Raw genomic sequence first — 6961 nt, 5'->3', positions numbered from 1 at the left:
GCAAGCATGGTCAGAAGTCAGTTCAAGAAAAGACAAGATCTCCCGATCATTTGAAATGTGTCGAATATTAGTACCTATTGACGGAAGCAAGGATGAACTAATTAACATTGAGGGACTTCAAGGCTTGAAAGTAAATGCTGCAGGTGAAGATGCTGAAACTGGCCAAGAACTCTTTATACTCAATACTGACTCTGATAGCGATTAGCATCAATTATAACATTGTTATGCATAGGTTTCTTTTATGAAAGCCTCTTACAATATAATTTATATTTAACATCAGGTGTTACTTTAAAGTGGGGTATTATAATTAAAATAAAACTAGTGAAATGGTTTACTGGTGCTATAATCATGTGGGGTGTTAATTTCATGTGGGGTGTTATTAATCAGCATCTACGGTATGTGGGGAGGTATAAACATGTGTGGAGAAGATAGTATCGAGAAAAGGGAGGTCAGAGGACAACAGGGCAGCGCTTTGGTTAGCCGGCCTAGGAGAGGCACGTGTCAAAGAGCCACAGGGCCGATTCGAGGGATGCGGAACAGTATTATGGCACAAGCTACACTTTCCTTTTCCTGGAAGGCATGAGGAGCAGGGGACACCTTTTTTGACGCAGGAACAAGACTTACAGACAACGTTAAGGCCATTACAAGCACAAAATCCGGGACCTATTATTATTATTATTATTATTAACAATATGGTGGACAAGAAAATATATAGCAAGATAAGCAGAACATAATATTAATATTATAAAATGAATGATTATTATTAGTGTTATTATTATTATAACAGACATAAGTGACATGCTGCAAAAACAGAAAACAAAAACAACAAAGAATAAAATTATTACTATTATTATTGTCATTACTATGAAAGCCAACCAAAGAAAACAACAGTAATAACCACAATAACGTGAGAGACAATTATAACACCCCATACAGTTATATCACACCATCAACACCAGAAGGAAGTGGAAGCTGCCGAGTCACCCACATAGCAGAATTACACCTCAATAAAGACAATGAAAGGTGTTGGACAGGTGGCAACAGGTGTTAAAAGTTATGTCCTTACCGCTGACCAAGTAAGCGACTGATGGAGTGAATCATGGTAACTGCAGAGGGACTCCAACCCCCAAGAACCTATACAGCAAAGGGACAAAAGTTAACGCCCACATGATGACATGCAGAGGCATGGAGAGCTTGCTTATGGGCATCAGCAGTACCTTAGGAGATCCCTCAATGACAGCAGCATCAGCAACAGTTGCAGCCTGTAGAGAAGTGATGACTGTCACATCCAGAGCCACTGGCCGGCCACCATCCCATTGGGGAAAAAATATATTGGCTGGCTGTGCACAGGACCATGGAATCAATGGTAGCACATCTCCTTTCGAGGAGCAAGAGCCGCTCATTGGACAGCAGCAAAAATAACGTTTCTGAGTCATGACGTCGGATGAGGTCATGATTACCATGACAACCCACCTGGTGATCACCATAAGAATCAAGAGGGGAAGAGCATACAGAACAAGTAGAGGAATTAAAAGCAGAAAAGCCCAGCCTGTATTGTACACAGACCCAGAACTCCTGGTTCAAAAATTGGAGGCCTAACTGATGGGAGAGTACTACAGAAAGCCAATCACCAGTATGAGAGATAGAACAGAGCTCTGGACCGAGTATCAGGAGCTTGGGACAAGACAGAGGAGAATGAAGCTTTGTCAATAGCTGCAGACAACAAGCGCTGAGAGATTGGTGAATCAATAATGAGATGGGAGGACCAATCAGGTCTGGCAGCGTGCTTAAAGAGCCAGGGACAACAAGAGTCAAGGAAGGGAGACATGTCAGGGGAGTAGCCCAGGACCTCTTCCAAAGCACAGGCTGAATTATTGAGGGAGGAATAATAGGCTGCAATGAGTTAACTGCAGCTTTTCTTAAACCCAGACCACCCATAAAGACAGGGAGAGAGGCCATGAGCCAAGACCATTGACTAATGTGAGCACCAATGCATTTAGTGAGATGAGAGCATTAGAGAGTCAAAAGATTCATGAAGAAAAATGAGGGGGACTGGGTTACTACTATGGAGAAAAACTGAGAGTTTCGATAGTGAGAGACAGTGCCAGAGAAGAGTAATCTCTATTTGAGCATCACCGAGAAATGGGAGGAGTGAGAGCATTTGCTCAGGCTTAGAGATTGAATTGGAAAAAGAGGAAGAGAGAAAGGCTGGAGGACCAATAAGGCAACCCAGGAGGACAAAGTCACTAGTAGACACAGGGATCTCAGGAGGGAAGTGATTTGATGGTGAATTCAGACCCTGGGGGAGAGAGAGGAGGCTGTTCAGATGATGACCCCTAGGGGGGCCCTCAGATTAAACGAGGTTCAAAGCTTGTTGGAGACTAGCAACATCGCTCAACAAAATTCCATCATCAAGGTACCACAAGTTCTAGAGGAGAGAGGAGACAGAAGTAGCTAGGTGCTCCGTAACAGGTTAAAAAGCAAGAGCAAAACCTAAGGGACCAAGGGGATCCCACTGTTGAACACCGGAACAGCTGGCAAGAGATGTATTTCTATAGTAAAGGATAGGGGCAGAGCCATAACAAGACTCAAACCAAGCAGGTAGAGATGGGTGACGTTGACTAATGAAAGCAAACATTGGCGTATGATCAATGCAATTGAAAGCGTGGGAGAAATCAATAATAAGCATAGGCTTAACAGAGCTTGAGGCATTACAAGAGAGGTGTAAGTTGAACACATGGATGATGGTTTCAGAGCCACAAGGAACACAAACACCCAGTTGGATTGGAGATTAGAGGTCACGGGCATGAGGGAGAACAACTGCCATAAGACATTTTGAAATGAGACTGCGAAAAACTTAGCCAACATCTATGGGACGGGCACCACCGTTTTGCTAAATGGAGGCAATAAGTGAGGCACAACAGAAATAAGGAACCACTTTAGATGGGGCATGACCATTTACAGCAAGGAGACAAAAGGAAGTAAGAGCACCAACAAACTCATGGGAATGAGTAGAGGTGGGGCAGTGGGCAGCCTCATGACAATATAAGGGTCTAAGACCAGATAAATCAGGAGAAGAGCCCTTAAGGAAGGAATTAATAGCAGCAAGGACAGTTGAGACAGAAAAAGTGGCAGTAAGCGAAACATGAGAGGAGGGAATGGTAGTGGGAGGAGACTGTGGGTAAGGTCAAGAAGGGACTGATAAGTTTCATCATTGTAAGGGGCAAGACCCCTGGAGGAGAGGGCCTGTATTGCTTTATAAAACTGCCCATCTTCCGTGGCTTTCTTAGAACAACAGATGTTGCTTTTAGAGGTTGTGTACGAATTAGGCGAGGCTGTAACAATCTTGTCAGCTTCATTTAGTACCTAATTCCATAAATCGCTATAAGAACCTTGTGACCAGAGGCGCAGTCGCTCACGTACAAGTTGTAGAGTAGCTCTCCGATCTCTAGGACCCGACACAGTAGGACTGAGGAGGATGCACATAGGTAGCATGAGGAGATGGCCCAGTAAGAGGTACCTAGAGGCGACGAGCGGATGGCTTTCAGCTCCTGAGCGAAGACACCTGCCCAGGCATCTCTGGCGCCCTTAGGAACAAGGGGAGGGTCAAGACCCTAGTAGAACAAACAGCGGCAAAAGTAGAAGGCCCAAAAACCACAGGAGTAATTAATGCAAGTAGCGCCGGGGAACACGTGGTAGCATTTTTTGAAGAAGACTGACTCCCTACAGGTGACTTCTGTGAAGGAGAAGCTCTTTTGGAACAGCAGGGGGCCCTACTAGTGGTGCAGGAGCGCTTAGTTTTGACACAGGCACAGGGAGAGCACTTTGCTCTCCTACTATTGCTCTGACAACAGGCAGCCAATATTAATATTAGTATCATTATTATCTATCTTTATTATTATTATTTTAATAATAATAAAGACAAGTAATAGTAATAATTCCTAATATAAATTAAAATCTCCAATGATACAGGTAGATTAGGTAGGGTTAGAGTTAGAAAGAATATTTACTATTATTAAAAACAAACACAAAAGGGACTAAGAAAAGAAGGAACAGAAAATGTTACCTTAATGACAAAACTAAGTTAAAAAAGACCATCAATGGAAGATGGAACAGTAGGAGAACAGCCAAGCCACATGCGAGCATTTAACTGCCACAAAAATATAGAAAGGCACTAAAACAGATTGTGAGTGAGGTTAGCAAAGGAGTGCAGGCCCAACCATCAAAAAGATTATTATTATTACTATAATTATTATTATTACTGTTGCAGTGAAGCATGATACTGTGACTACTACTACAACTTATACCTTAGGTTGAGATATATTCGCGACTGCTCCAATAAAAGAAAACTAATAAAAAGGTGCAGTTAAATACCATGGAAACCAATTGATTGTTGCTCTGACAATAAGACCATGTATTTATACAATTACAGTGTTCAGCAGCTGATTATCAATTCTTTAGCAGCTTTAGTTGGAGCCATCCAGTTTTCCATCCGCTATTTTTACGTAAGGACCACAACTATAGCAAATCAAAAATGAGTACTATGAGAATAAGAACCTGGCTGGCACAAGGTAGGCAGGCAGGATTGCTGCACTAGAGAAAGAGAGCTAACAATGCCTCATGAGTTCTAATGTGATGTCATGATGAGTCAGCTCACTACAATAGTCTCGCACCACGTCTTCGCTAACTGCGGGGAAAGGATCTAGAGACACTTTAGGTAACAGGGGCATCTTTAGGAATTTGGTGAGCGGGCTATGGAGTAACAAGTTGATATTGTGGTTGCACATGAAGTAAGTCAAATTTTTCGCGATGCCCACTTCTCGCAAAAATTGCTGTATAATTACTGTTTGTGGGCGTATTGCATAAAAGCATAAATGCAAGGGCAAAAATGAATGGAACACTGAGCAAAATTCCAAACGACCATATTGTGAGAAGGGAATAACTCTTTTTCCTTAGTACATATTATTATTATTATTATTTTTGCATTACAGTACAGAAGAGAAATGCACAAATATAAGACTACAATGACAAACTGAAGGTCCACCAATGATAGGCACTAAGTGTTACTTGGTGGCCATAGATAAAATAAGTGATATCGGCAGGTAGTGATTAGTGGTGCTGTAGTTGCATGTACAAATTAACACATGTAAATAGGTGTGGCTACTGTGCATGTGTTGAGGTATGCAAATTGAAGGTGTGGTCAACAAAAATGGCTGCTCAGTAGGATTTCATTTATTTGAAGTCATGTGGTGATTCATCACAAGCAAAAGACAAAAAATGACAAAAGGACTACGAGAAGAAACCTATAGTGGTACTTAGGATGCTTTTAAAGCCCAACATACACTATGCAACATCTGTTGCAAACAAAATTTTGCAAGCAACATGCTGCACACAATAACCTGCAAACACTATGCAACACTGTTGCAACTTAAAAGTTAATAAGTCTGTAATAATGGCTGATCAAGATGCATGTGCAGCAATAATAATAGCAACTTTGGTGGCAAAGAGACGAAGAAGGGACAGACGGGTATGGACTAGAGAATGGATAGTTAATCGCCCTTGTGATGGAGCATATCACCAACTACTGAAAGAGCTGCTGATTGGAGACCAGGTGTCATGCAGGCACTTTTTGAGAACGGACATCAACACTTGAGTATTCATTGACCTTAGTTGCTCCAAAGATATGACGTAGGGACACTAACATGAGAAAATCCATTAGTCCTGGGGAACGTCTAGCATTAACATTGAGCTTTTTGGCAACAGGTATATTATATATATGTTACATGCTAACTCAAATTTTACCATAGGGGAGTGATACAGCAGTCTACAATAGTTGTATAAAGTTCCATCACAAACAATAGGCAAAATTGTAACTGAAACTTGTAAAGCCATTGTAGAAATAGTTGCAGATTACATGAAGGTATTATAATTATTATTATTAGTCTAGTACAAAGAGGTCAATCATAATGGTAACGAATAACAGATCAATAAACAGCTAGTATTTTGTTGAATGTCTATTGTGTGCATCAGTCGTTCACTGAACAATCAGTTTCACTAATATTACTTGAAGGTATAAATGGAGGAGAAAAAGCTTGCGCTGAACTACTAGAGCTTGCTCCACATTGATCAGGACTGCTATATTGGTTAAATGGAGGCCACGGTCCAGTTGTACTATAGTTTCAACCCTCGTAAAAAAACATTTTGAATTTTCCACTTTGTCATTCTTTTTACTCTTCAATTTTTTATTTCCTGCAATTGTGAAGCAATAAAGTCAGCAAAGACTTGATCTATATCTCTATCTTTACTATTGTTTCTTCCTTTTTCAAGACAAGAAATGGCTTTTTCTAGCAACAAATCATCCTGTGCTTCTCTTTTTCTTTTTTTGTCTGCTTTTCTTTTGCAACGTTGAAGGATCATGTTGCTAGCTTTTCTTTGTCCTCAATGTCTTGTGGTTCCTATTCCTCTGCCATGTCAGTTGAATTATTGTCGTCATCACTTTCATCATTATGATCACTCTGAGTATCCTAAATAATTTAAGAGAAAAATGTAATTGTGCTACGCGTAGTAATAATTTATAATTACTATGTATTCATTATTTTAATATAGGTTCCAAAAACACAGTCTGAATGGAAGGAGATTGCAATCGAATTTGATCAAAAGTGGAATTTTCCACACTGCCTAGGTGCATTAGATGGAAAACATATGAATATCAGACCTCCACCTTCAAGTGGATCATAATTATTACAATTATAAGCAAAGATTTAGTACTGTTCTTATGGCATTGGTTAATACTAACTATAAATTTTTGTATGTAGACATCGGATGCAATGAAAGAGTTTTTAATGGAGGTGTCTTTAGAGAGAGCTTATTGTCGTCAGCTTTTCAGAATACATTGGATGTACCTCCTCCGGAGGTATTACCTGGCTGCACTACACCTATTCAATACAAAATTGTTGCAGAT

This window comes from Amphimedon queenslandica, unplaced genomic scaffold, assembly GCF_000090795.2.
Source record: "Amphimedon queenslandica unplaced genomic scaffold, v1.1 AMPQUscaffold_13515, whole genome shotgun sequence".
NCBI classification, from domain to species: domain Eukaryota; kingdom Metazoa; phylum Porifera; class Demospongiae; order Haplosclerida; family Niphatidae; genus Amphimedon; species Amphimedon queenslandica.
This window is presented reverse-complemented; position numbering follows the sequence as displayed.